Source organism: Ovis canadensis, chromosome 3, assembly GCF_042477335.2.
Source record: "Ovis canadensis isolate MfBH-ARS-UI-01 breed Bighorn chromosome 3, ARS-UI_OviCan_v2, whole genome shotgun sequence".
NCBI classification, from domain to species: domain Eukaryota; kingdom Metazoa; phylum Chordata; class Mammalia; order Artiodactyla; family Bovidae; genus Ovis; species Ovis canadensis.
The window spans coordinates 143322936-143336330 of NC_091247.1; the positions used below are offsets into that span (position 1 = coordinate 143322936).

A 13395-nucleotide genomic window follows, 5' to 3' on the forward strand; every position below is an offset into this window, starting at 1 on the left:
CTAATTATGAGATAATAGTCTTCCCCAATCGATAGGGTTTTAGGAATAATTCCTGTGTGTTGTGTGTGGGTAGGCAGGATTGAATGGCCATTCCTCCTACTGGTCTCACAATCTGCTTATTATTTTGCCTCAGTTACACCCTCAGGAAGGCATACGCTCTGGAAAATGTAAAGCACCAGCTCCACCAAGTGTGCAAAGCAGAAATGCTACTGAACCTGGGACTGTTTTGCTAGCTCCTCAGCCCTGGCCTTCATCTCCAGAGAAATATCCTCATTTTGGAAATTTCACCTGGAGTATGCCACATATGAGGACTTGATTTTCAGACGGCTTTGCTGAAGAAAACTGATAATTGAGAAGAAGATCTTAGCCTGAGGGTCAAAGGATTGAGAACAGATAGAAGTCAGGGAGCTGGCATGGGAGTGGTCTGCTATTGTCTTTCTGAGAACGTTCTTGGAGCTGAATGGGAGATGAGGTGGCAGCTGGGCATTTGTTTTGCTTTCTCCAACTTCTCTTTCCTCTAGGCTTGGAACAGTTCTTAAACGCTTTAGGGATCTGAAGTTGTCTGGACTCAGGTGGCTGATGGAGAGACTTAGGACAGGGGGTCAGAGTGCACGTGTTTCAGCAACCTCTTGTGAAGATGACCCTGGATGGTGTCCCAAAATCAAGACTGTTCTTCTCTTTTTCTATCCTGATCTCTCCTCCATGCTACTTTCCTCTGATATCTATATTGTTATGAAGGCAAGAATTTTATTGGACTAAATAAATTAAATGTTTCTTTTCATATGTTCCTTCTCTCACTCCCTTCTCTCTCATTTTTTTTTTGTATTCTAATTGAGAGCCTATTAAGTAATAGGAACTACCAGACACTGAGGATACAGAATCTGTAAGATAGGGTTTTACTCTCAAGACTCACATTTTAGAGGAAAATATTTCCTGTTCTTTCCTAGGATCATGCAAGGGAAAGGACTCCTGAGACAGACTGATCATTCATTTCTTTATGCACCCCTTAATAGACAAATAGTTATTCAGGATTTATTATTTGCTATGTTCTACTTCAGGTATTACTAAAAATAATACAGTTGGAAGCATACTTATTTTTATTTCATTTCTTCCCAGATTACTCTGGAGCTGTAGATTTTGCCAGGCAGTTTTCTGTATGGGAACAAAGGAGGAGCTGGGTCTCAGTACTAAGATAAGAGTCTCCCAGAATGAAGTGGGAAATTTGCTAGTGGTTGGATTTCTGCTTTGTGCATAAACAAAAGTAAAAGATTGCAGGAGAGGCAAAAGAGGAGGAGTTGAAAGGGTAAGAAATGAGAGGAGAGAGATGGTGGAAATGGCTGTTGGAGCTGTGAAGATTTTCTTTACTGTTTTTCCCCCAGTTTTATGAGAGCTGATTGACATATATTAATGTGTAAGTTTAAGGTGCACAGCATGAGAATATATATACATATATATATATATATATATACACATATAAATGTGTATTGCAATAGGTTCAGTTAATATCTATCATCTAAAAACTTTTAGTTGGAAAAATCTTGAAAGTTAGCTCTGATTGAGAAAATTTCACACATTGAGTTTTGGGGAAGCCATTTTGGGTTATACATGGTTAGCCTGGAGTTTGTTTAAATCTGAAGAGCCTGTCAAACACACACAGCAGGTCTGCTTCAATCATTAAGGTAAAGAATATCTGTTTTGAAGATAAAGATATGACATCTGTGTTTAACTCCCTTGAAGAAAGGTTCCTTTCCTAGACACCAGGGTCCTGCTATCTCATTCTATATCTACTTATCCTATCTCTTTTGGAAGCTTGAAGGAATATATTCGGATAATGTTTGATGTATGTTCTGTGTTCTGATAAGGTATATGACTATGCGAAAATCATGCTTCAATGGAGCAGTTTCTCAGAGTTATCTGAGAGGCAGTCTTCTGGGCTATAGTCCTCAGTTTGTCTCATGTAAAACTCTTCTCTATTCCTCAAAATATTCCATCATCTCATAAAGGTATAATATAAAGAAAAGCAAGAAGAAAAGAAAAAGAAAAAACTTTTCTCCTTGTGATGTTACTAGTTAGGATTTACTTTCTTATCAGATTTTGTATATCATACAATGCTGTTAACTATAGTCATCATATTGTACATTACACTTAATATTTACCTTACACTAGAAATTTGTACCTTTTAATTACTTTCCTCCAATTGCCTTTCCTCCTACCCCCCATCTCTGATAACCATATGTCTGACCTTTTTTTCTAAGAGTTTGGTTTTCCCTAGGTTCCGCATGTATGTGAGATCATATTGCATTTGTCTTTATTTGTCTGACATTTCACTGAGCAAAATGCCTTCATGGTCCATGCGTGTCATCACAAATGGTAGAATTCCCTAATTTTTACAGCTGAATAATATTCCATTGCTTTATCTATGCCTTCTTTATCCATTCATCCATTAGGGAAACCTAGGTTCTTTCCATGTGTTGGGTGTTGTAAATAAGGCTGTCATGAACATGAGGGTGCAGATACCTTTCTGAGTTGTTGGTTTCATTTCCTTTGAATATATTCCCAGAAACGGAATTGCTGATACATATGGTGGCTTCATTTTTAGTTTTTTGAAGATCCTTCATGTGTTTATTGAAAAGATTTTCTTGTGTGGTGACTGGGTCCTCTGTGGATGGCTGCCATTGGTTTTGTGGAGGTTTTTCCATTTTGCTTGACTAGGGGAGGGCACTGGGGTCAGAGCAACGAAGGCTTCTGTTTTTTGTGCTGAGATGGCTTTGAGATGAAGGTTTTTCTGTCTCCTCTCCTTTCTCATGACTTTTCCTCCTTTTATGAGGATGCAGTAGAGCTTGGCTTAGAAGATAAACCTGGGTTTCCTGGCCAACCTCCTCCTAAGAGCTGCCTTCACCTCCTGGTTCTTCAAACTGTAAATAAGCGGGTTCAGTAGTGGGGTCACCACACTGTACTGCATGGATAGCACTTGCTCCAGGGCTGAGCCAGAAGCTGGAGTCATGTACCTTGAAGGGAATTGCACAAAGGGAAAAAATGAGCTCAGGACAATGACCACAATGCTGTTGGCAGCCAGGGTCCATTCCATCCTAGATTCTGCAAAGAGCATCCTCAGGGCTGAGTCAGCTATCACCAGTAGAAGCATCTAGGAGTGACTGTATTATCAGTGAGAAGTCTGTCATTTCTGCCTTCAAACACTTCCATACATGACTTATCTTATGCAAAACATTATAGGAGCTAACCTGAGGCAAAAGGAAGTTCTGCAGCATATGAAATGCTGCAGGTTAGAATAGAACTAAAAATGATTTCATGCATTTCTGTTGTACTTCATACATTTCAAAGTATCTTTTCTTAACAGTTATGATGATGATGAGGATTTTTTTTCTCTTTTTTTTCTCATATACACAACTGTATGTTCCCATCTTGTGATGATAGTTCCATTATTGGACTAGCATATGCAAAACTATATGCTAGTCCAATAATGTCATTTTTTCCAAACATTTATGGGGAATTAACCCAGAATCACAGCACTTTATTTTTACAATGCTTAGTGGAATAAGATTTTGTCCTTTTTAACATATTTGTCTTTGGCTTAGAAAAGAAACCACACTTTGTAAATAAAGTGAACTATAAAAGTGTATTTAGCTTGAGATATGATTCCAAAATAGTAAGAATTAAAATTTGGATGTACTTTGTTAAGTAGCACAGGGAATATTTCCCAAAGAAGCATTGGAAAACAATTTTTTGCAATTATTCCATTATCATTGGAACATTCTTTTTTGGGTTTGGTGTGCTTGATTAAGAAAGATATTCATCTTACTGTCATTTTTTATCTTTTAATTTCATTCTCCTAACATATCTGTGAAGTAAGTGGGAGAAATCTCCTACCCCCTTGGGAAAATGAGGAAACCGAGACAAAGAGAACTCAAGAGATTTGTCCACAGGCTCAGGTGAGCTCTCCTAGACCATTCCTTATCCTTTCACACCTTATGACTTCTGTCCAAAAGTAAAAAGCAAGTGAGAGAAGTTTAGAGCAATTTTAGTAAATCCATCCCCAGTTCACTAGTAGAGAGCATAGGCATAGGGAGCATAGGGAACAGTTACTCTGTTCCCTGGGAAGCAAGGACCCATCAGGTATTGCTGTTTCTGTTTGAGAGAAACATGGTAGAAAAGAGCTTGAGGTGTCAAGTCAGTGAGACTTGGTTTTTATTTTGGCTTCATTCCTAGCTTGTTTTGGAAAGTTTTGTAGGGTACTTGGTTACTCCTAAAAATCAAGTTTCTTATCAGAAAATGAGATTAATAATATTTCTCTTTTGATGTGGTGTGATGTATACTAAAATTGAGCTTGATTATGTAAATCAGCTCTTATGTAACAAACACCTCATAAATAGTTAAGGCAGAAATAAGCTGTGGAGACATCAATTTCCAGCAGGAAAGAGAAATGGCATCTGTTGCAAGGATGATATACTTTATTTAATTTTTTGTCTACCACTAATAAAAGTCTGGCAAAAGGCAGTATGATTTTCTTTTGATGACTCTAAAATCATTGGTTAATGAAAGTAAGAAAGTCTTTATTTCTTGTATAAACTTATTTTACAGAGTTAGACAATTGAGGCCTCAGAAAGAAAATGGATTAAAAAAAATAATAATTCATGTATTAGGTCCACAGCAGAGCCAGAACTAGAACCTAGGCCTACTGATTCCAGTATAATTCTTTTCCTGCTACTCTGCAATGCTCTGTCTACAGGGCAAACTTACTTAGTGTGAAAAACACACTGTATTTGTAGGCAAAGTTTTAGCAATGACATACCTGGAAATCCCAGAACCATAAAAGATGGTGACCACAAGAAAATGGGATGAGCAGGTAGAGAAGATCTTGTTCCAACCTGTGGCAGAGTTCATCCCCAGGGCTGTCAGGATAATACAGGTGTAAGAACCCACCAGTATGACAAAGGTGCCAAGGCCCAGGACCACCATGGTGGTCAGGATGGAGAACACACTAACGGAGGGGTCAGAACAGGCCAACAGGAGCACTGGAGGAAGCTCACAGGCAAAACTGCGGATGAGGTTGGGGCCACAGAAGTGCTGCTGAGCCAGCAGGATGGTGTTAAGCAGGCCAGTCCCCATTCCTATGGCCCAGGAGGCTCCCGCCAGGCCAGCACACACCTTCTTGTTCATTGTCACCACATAACAGCAGCGGGCGGCACACAGCCTGGTACCAGTCATAGGCCATGACTGAAAGGAGGCAAGTTTCAGTGCCCCCAAGAAATATAACGAAGAAGATCTGGATGAAACATTCAAGGAAGGATATAGTCTTCCAGTTGGAAAGTAGGTTCTTTAGCAACTTAGGCACAATGATTGAGGCATAGAAAGCATCCAGGAAGGAGAGGTGACTGAGGAAGAAGTACATGGGGGTGTGCAGGTGGGAATCAGTCCTGATCACCAACAGCATTAGCAGGTTCACTATGAGGATCAGGAGGTAAATCACCAGGAATATTACAAAGAGTACTACCTGAATGTGTGGGTTGTTGGATAGTCCTTGGAGAATAAAGAAAGTGACTCTGGTTGTGTTGCCAGCTTCCATGGAGCACTGGAGTTTCTTTTTAGAAGGACAAGAACAGAAAAGAATGCTCCAATGTGCTATGAGTCTCAGAGAATGGCTGGGGATGAGGTGTTATGAATAAAGCTTCAGGGCTGACCCAGGACAGAGTGTGTAGCAGAGGCAAACTTGCTATGTCAGACCTCATCAGTCCTGCCCAGCTCAGAGCAATAATCTGTTGGCTGCGGTGGAGATGGTGCGAAGGACGATGTAGAGGCTCAAACCTAGAAAGGAAGAAGAAAAGAGATTATTCAGACTGGAGAAGGAAAGGAAGGGAGTTGTAAATAGCCTCCAGAGCACTGAGAAGTGCTCTTCTCCAGTTCCAAAAGTATCTGAATTCAAAGCACAGGAAGGCTCATTGGTATAGTGAGTGAGCAATAAAGATCTTGGCTGACCTAAGGCTGATAGTCCATGATGCATGTTTGAGTGATTGGCAGAGGTATTGTGACAGCGGATGATGGCACAAAACCGTTCTCTGTCACTGTAAGTTCATGAATCAGTCACTTGGGTTTCTCATTAAAAGAAAATCTGGAAAAACCAGACATTTTAAAATCTGTTCCAGCTTAGAGATTCTACAGATTGGGAGCCAATCTTCCTTGGGTATCTCTGGTACTAAATGGAAACTTTCTCCCCTTCTGTGTCAACAGAAGCAGAAGTGGCACAGGAGTAGTTGTTTTCATGGAAGTCAGGCAGGAGGAAGCCGTCAAATGGGAGGCAAGGGCTGTGTACTTCAGTGACTCCAAGGGCTTCCCATTCCAAGATTTCTGTGAATTTATAGTGTCCACTGTTTGTACTGTAATCTCATCACTTAACATGAGAGTCCATGAAGACTGTGCTATTCTCTGAGTTGGTAGTAGAGGATTTGGATGAAGCCAAGTCAAATTTGGACCATGTTCTGTGCATCACAGAGATAGTAAAAGAGAAAAAGAGGGGAGATAAAAGACCACCTAGAACATGTGGCAAAATGAACAGTCAAGAGGATTCAGTGCAGAGCAAAGCAAGATATTGTCTTCCCCTCTCTCCCCTTGAAGGGTAACTCAGGAGGAGGATAAATGAGAATCTGATCTCTATTTATGGCTTATATACTCAAGAATTCCCAGGTTGGATAGTTTTAAGATAAGATAGAGCTGAACGAGAAGGATATTGTCTTCACATGGGTTCCCTAGGCCAACAAGAGACACTCTCGGTGGTGGATATTTGAATGGCATTCTTTCTAACACTGGAGCAAAAGCCACAGATATGGCTAGGGCTTCATGGACTACCGACAACTATCTTTCCTTTAGAAGATGCCGAGGTGGAGATTTTGAGCAAGGAAATATCCCTATAGTCCTGTCCAATGGGAAAATTTCTTGGCTTTGCCTCCAAAATAACAACGGCCAGAGGGACTTGATCTCAGCCCTAGACCTTGGAGAGTGTTGGTGGTCCCTGGAGAGGCCCTTAAGCAGGAGGCCTGCTCTGATCTGAATGAGTCCTCCAGGGCCAACATTCCTCCCTGTATTACTCTTGTTTCAGTGGGTTGCAAGATGTACCCTTGAGTGGCTAAGAGTTTCTGAAGATGAAGATAGAGTCTTTTCTATAAGAGACTATGAACAAAGTCTCTCTTTTAAGATTTAGAAACCTTAAAACTAATGTTTCTTAGTTTTAAATCTTGTTACTCCTTTCTCTTTCCCCTCCTTCCTTCTTTTTCTTATGTTTTTGTTAAATTTTTTAGAAATAGGTGTGTATTCATTTGTTACTTTTTGTTGCACCGGGTCTTTGTTGCTCATGTGTGCTTTCTCTAGTTGTGAAGAGAGGGGGCTACTTCTCCCTGCAATGTGGCATGAGCTTCTTAATGCGGTGGCCTCTCTTGCTGTGGAACACGGGGTCTGTGTGCACACGGGCTCGGTGGTTGCAGCACACGGGCTCAGTAGTTGCAGCTTGCTGGCTTTAGGCTGTATGGGCTTCAATAGTTGCGGCACAGGGGCTCATTTGTTGCGGCTTGAGGGCTCACGAGCATGTGCTCAGAAGTTGTGGCCTGTGGGCTTAGTTGCACTGTGGCATGTAGAATTTTCGTGGACCAGGGACTGAACCCATGTCCCCTGTATCGGCAGGCAGATTCCCATCCATTGCACCACCAGGGAATTCCTCTTTCTGTTCAATTTTAAATAATATTTGTGATTATAGAAATATAATGATAAAAGATATAATACAAAAAAGATATTTTAGGTATTTTAAAAATCAAAAAGTATATTTAAATAACTTCATGATAACAGGCAAAAATACAAATTTATTATGTTATCCAATATTAAGTCTTTAATTTTTTGCAATTTGAAAAAATCCAAGTAGGTTAAAAACTGTAAAACAGTTTTGGGTTAGTAGATGCAAAGTAGTGTATCTAAAATGTATAAACAACAAGGTCCTATCATATATCACAGGAAATTATTTTCAATATCCTGTCATAAACCATAATAGGAAAAAGAATGTATAAATGTTTTTGATGAATGTTTTTGATGTATGGTAGAAATTAACACAACACTTTGAATCATCAAACTTCAGTTAAAAGGGCTTCCCTAGTGGCTCAGACAGTAAAAAATCTGCCTGAAATGCGGGAGATGGGGTTTGATCCCTGGGTCAGGAAGATTGTCTGGAGAAGGGAAAGGCTATCCATTCCAGTATTCTTGCCATGGAGAATTCCATGGACCGAAAAGCCCGAGAGGCTATAGTCCAGGGGGTTACAAAGAGTCAGACATGACTGAGTCACTTTCACTTTCAGTTAAAAAGGAAAAAAAACACTTAAAATTTTAACTGTGGTAGTAACTTTTTATTATGGAAAATTTTAAGCATATATAGAAGTAAAAAGAATAATGTAATAATCCTTCTGTATCCATCACCCAGTTTCAACAATTATCAACTCATTGACACTTTGACCACATGTGATTGAAAAATGAAATCTCTATATTACATGAAGTCAAGTGCTTAAAACATGAACTTGTTCAAGGTAGAAAAGGATAGATATTGAAGAGCAATTATCAGTCTTTGCCACAGATAAGGACTGAATGATGGTTAATTGAATAAATCCCTAGGAGATAACAAAGCAACAATATGCAAGGAACTTGGGTTTTTCACTCTGGATCATCCAATACTATTGAACTTCAACAAAAAAATAACCTTTTAATTTGTTTGATTCACTTTATTTTGGAACCTTTTCTGTAATAGCTTTATCCTTTATTTTCCTAAAACAGAGGTCCTCAGTTCAGTTCAGTTCAGTTCAGTCGCTCAGTCGTGTCTGACTCTTTATGACCCTATGAATTGCAGCACGCCAGGCTTCCCTGTCAGAGGAGGCAATGGCACCCAGCTCCAGTACTCTTGCCTGGAAAATCCCATGGACGGAGGAGCCTGGTAGGCTGTAGTCCATGGGGTCGCGAAGAGTCGGACATGACTGAGTGACTTCACTTTCACTTTTCTTTCTTTTTTTAAAATTTAAATTTATTTATCTTAATTGGAGGCTAATTACTTTACAATATTGTGTTGGTTTTGCCATATATCAACATGAATCTGCCATGGGTGTACATGTGTTCCCCATCCTGAACCCCCCCTCCCACCTCTCTCCCTGTACCATCCCTCTGGGTCATCCCAGTGCACCAGCCCCAAGCATCCTGTATCCTGCATCGAACCTAGACTGGCAATTCGATTCTTATATGATATTATACATGTTTCAATGCCTTTCTCCCAAATCATCCCACCCTCGCCCTCTCCCACAGAGTCCAAAAGACTGTTCTATACTTCTGTATCTCTTTTGCTGTCTTGCATACAGGGTTATCATTACCATCTTTCTAAATTCCATATATATGCTTTAGTATACTGTATTGGTGTTTTTCTTTCTGGCTTAATTCACTCTGTATAATAGGCTCAAGTTTTATCTGCCTCATTAGAACTGATTCAAATGTATTCTTTTTAATGGCTGAGTAATACTCCATTGTGTATATGTACCACAGCTTTCTTATCCATTCGTCTGCTGGTGGGCATCTAGCTTGCTTCCATGTCCTGGCTATTATAAACAGTGCTGTGATGAACACTGGGGTACACGTGTCTCTTTCCATTCTGGTTTCCTCAGTGTGTATGCCTAGCAGTGGGACTGCTGGGTCATAAGGCAGTTCTATTTCCAGTTTTTTAAGGAATCTCCACACTGTTCTCCATAGTGGCTGTACTAGTTTGCATTCCCACCAACAGTGTAAGAGGGTTCCCTTTTCTCCACACCCTCTCCAGCATTTATTGCTTGTAGACTTTTGGATCGCAGCCATTCTGACTGGCATGAAATGGTCCCTCATTGTGGTTTTGATTTGCATTTCTCTGATAATGAGTGATGTTGAATATCTTTTGTATCATGTGTTTGTTAGCCATCTGTATGTCTTCTTTGGAGAAATGTCTGTTTAGTTCTTTGGCCCATTTTTTGATTGGGTTGTTTATTTTTTCTGGAATTGAGCTGCGGGAGTTGCTTGTATATTTTTGAGATTAGTTGTTTGTCAGTTGCTTCATTTGCTATTAGTTTCTCCCATTCTGAAGGCTACCTTTTCATCTTGCTTATAGTTTCCTTTGTTGTGCAGGAGCTTTTAATTTTAATTAGGTCTCATTTGTTTATTTTTGCTTTTATTTACACTTTCACTTTCATGCATTGAAGAAGGAAATGGCAACCCACTCCAGTATTCTTGCCTGGAGAATCCCAGGGACGGGGGAGCCTGGTGGGCTGCTGTCTATGGGGTCGCACAGAGTTGGACACAACTGAAGTGACTTAGCAGCACTGGAAGAAGTCAATTTGGAAAAGGGGCATACCATAGAGTACCAACTATGTATGACATTTGGGAAAAGGCAAACCATGGAAAGGATGAAAAGATCAGTGGGGATGTGAGGGGCTCATGGTGGGGTTGAGGGGTGAGGAGTAATGAATACGCTGAGCACAGAGGATTTTAAAGGCAGTGAAATTATTCAGTAGGATGTATTCATGGTGACATACATTTGTCAAAACCCATAGAATGTACACCACCAGGTGTGAACCCTAATGTAAACTCTGGACTCTGGTGATCATGGTGTGTGACCACCACACAGGATGTTGATAGAGTTTGGATGTGGAAGGCTCTGAGCACCCATGGTGAGCGATGGGAGACTCAGCCAGGTCACAGCAGAGGGCTTATGGGAACTCTCTATACCTTACCCGATTTTGCTTTGAACTTGGGCAAACTCCAGAAGATTGTGAGAGATAGGAATGCCTGGAGTGCTGCAGTCCATGGGGTCGCAAACAGTCGGACATAGCTTAGTGAATGAACAACAACAGCCCTTCTTTAAACAGATAATAAAGCTTATTTAAACAAAGATATGAGCAAGTTCTCTAGTAGTATCAAATGTCCTTACCTCTTTGAGTCCTTCAATTTATCTGAGCGACTTGAGGGCTGAACTTCAACAGACATGATCTCTTCAACACACACCTTTTCACAGTTTCATCTGACATCTGCTTTTTACCTCACTACACTCTTTCTTTTCTAAGATAGTATTTCTTCTTCTTTTTTTGATTGATGTGTAATTGACTGTCAATATTATATTAGCTTTCTGGAATGCAACATAGTGGTTCAATATTTTTATACACTACAAAATGATCATCAAGATTTGTTTAGCTACCATTCATCACCATACAATGTTTTTACAATATTATGGGTTGTATTCCATATGCTGTACATTACATTCTTAGGACATTTGTTTTATAATTGGAATTTTTTACCTCTTAATCTTTCTCACCTAGTGTAGCCATCCCCCTGCCACTCTTTTCTAGCAACCACGAGCATATTCTTGGGATCTATGCATCCATTTGCTCATTTTGTAGATTCTATACACATATAAATGACATCATAAGGTATTGCTCTTTCTCCATTTGACATATCTCACTTAGCATAATATCCTCTAGGTCAATTCTTCTTGTCACAAGATTTCATTCTCTTTTTTTTTTGCAAATATTTTCTCATGTTCAGTAGGGTGCCTTTTGGTTTTGTGAGTGATTACCTTTGCTGTTCCAAAGATTTTCAGTTGGATGGATTCCCAGTGGTTTATTTTCCTTTTGTTTTCCTTGTTTGAGGAGAGAGATCTCCCCAAAATATTGCTAAGACTCATGTCAAAGAGCATACTGCCCATATATTCTTCTAGGAATTCCATGACTTCAGATCTTGCATTGAAGCATTTGATTCATTTTGAGGTTTGGTGATGGGCAGGGAGGCCTGACGTGCTGTAGTCCATGGGGTTGCAAAGAGTTGGACACGACTGAGCGACAGAACTGAACTGAGGTTATTTTTGCAGATGCCATGAGAAAGGATTCTAGTTTGATTCTTGTGCATTCATCAGTCCAGTTTTCCCAACACCATTTATTATTGAAGAGGCTTCCTTTTCTGCGTTGTATATGCTCATCTCCGTTGTCGTAGACCACTTGACCATATAAGTGTGGGTTCATTTCTAGGCTCTTTATTCTGTCCCATCGATCTGTGTGGAACTTTTTCTTTGTGTGTGTGTGTGCCAATACCATATGACTGAGGATTCCAGGTCTGTAGTATAGTTTGAAATGAGGAAGCATGTTATGTTCAGAGTTGTGCTTCTTTCTTAAGGTTGTGTTGACTATTCAGGCTCTTTTGTGTTTCCATATACATTTTAGAGTTCTTTGCTTTACTTCTTTGAAATATTCCATTGGTATTTTGATAAGAATGACATCAAATCACTAGATTGTCTCGAGGTGTGGAATCATTTTAATAATACAAATTCTTCAAATCTGTGAGCGCAGTATATCTTTCCATTTGTGTCATCTTCAATTTCTTTCATCGTTGTCTTCCAGTTTTCTGAGTACAAGTCTTTTACCTCTTTGGTTAGATGTATTCTTAGGTATTTTATTTTTATTAATCTCATTGTCATTGGAATTGTTCACTTAATTTCTCATTCTGAGAGTTTATAAGTGTATAGAATTATGACAGATTTCTTTTTTTTAATTTACATTTATTTATTTTAATTGGAGGCTAATTAATTTACAATATTGTATTGGTTTTGCCACACATCAACATGAATCTGCCATGGGTGTACACGTGTTCCCCATCCTGAACCTCCCTCCCACCTCCCTCCCCATCCCATTCCTCTGGGTCATCCCAGTGCACCAGCCCCAAGCATCCTGTGTCCTGCATTGAAACTGGACTGGTGATTCATTTCTTATATGATATTATGCATGTTTCAATGCCATTCTCCCAAATCATCCCACCCTCTCTCTCTCCCACAGAGTCCAAAAGACTGTTCTATACATCTGTGTCTCTTTTGCTGTATGACAGATTTCTATATGTTATTTTTGTATTCTATAAGTCAGCTGAATTTTCTGATGAATTCTGTTTGTTTTGGGGTGTTGTCTTCAGGATTATCATGTCATATCATGATATTATCATATCATGACATAAAATATCATGTCATCTACTATCAGTGAAAATTTTAATTCTTCCTCTCCAGTCAGATTCTTTTTATTACTTTTTTCCATCTAATTACAATGGCTATGACTTCCTAGACCATATTGGATGAAAATGGTAAGAGTGATTAGGGTTTTAGTTAGGTTTAAGCATAACTATCTCTCTTTTCCTTTCTCCCTCTTTGTCTCTCTAAGGCCTCTGGGGAGGATAGAACTACTTCAGGGTCACACTTGACTCAGGGAATTTAGCTGGACCATTGTTTTCTGCTCCAGCCCCCTCAGCTCAATCCTTGGTATATTTCTGTCTATCATCTTTAGCCAGGTGTCCATTCAGATATTTACC

At 39.6% G+C, this 13395-nt stretch overlaps 1 pseudogene; it reads right to left on the bottom strand.

Annotated features, from left to right (window-relative positions):
• Positions 1-2845: 2845 nt before the first annotated feature.
• On the bottom strand, positions 2846-5584 carry LOC138436324 (olfactory receptor 8S1-like; annotated as a pseudogene).
• Between the last annotated feature and the right edge of the window lie 7811 nt (positions 5585-13395).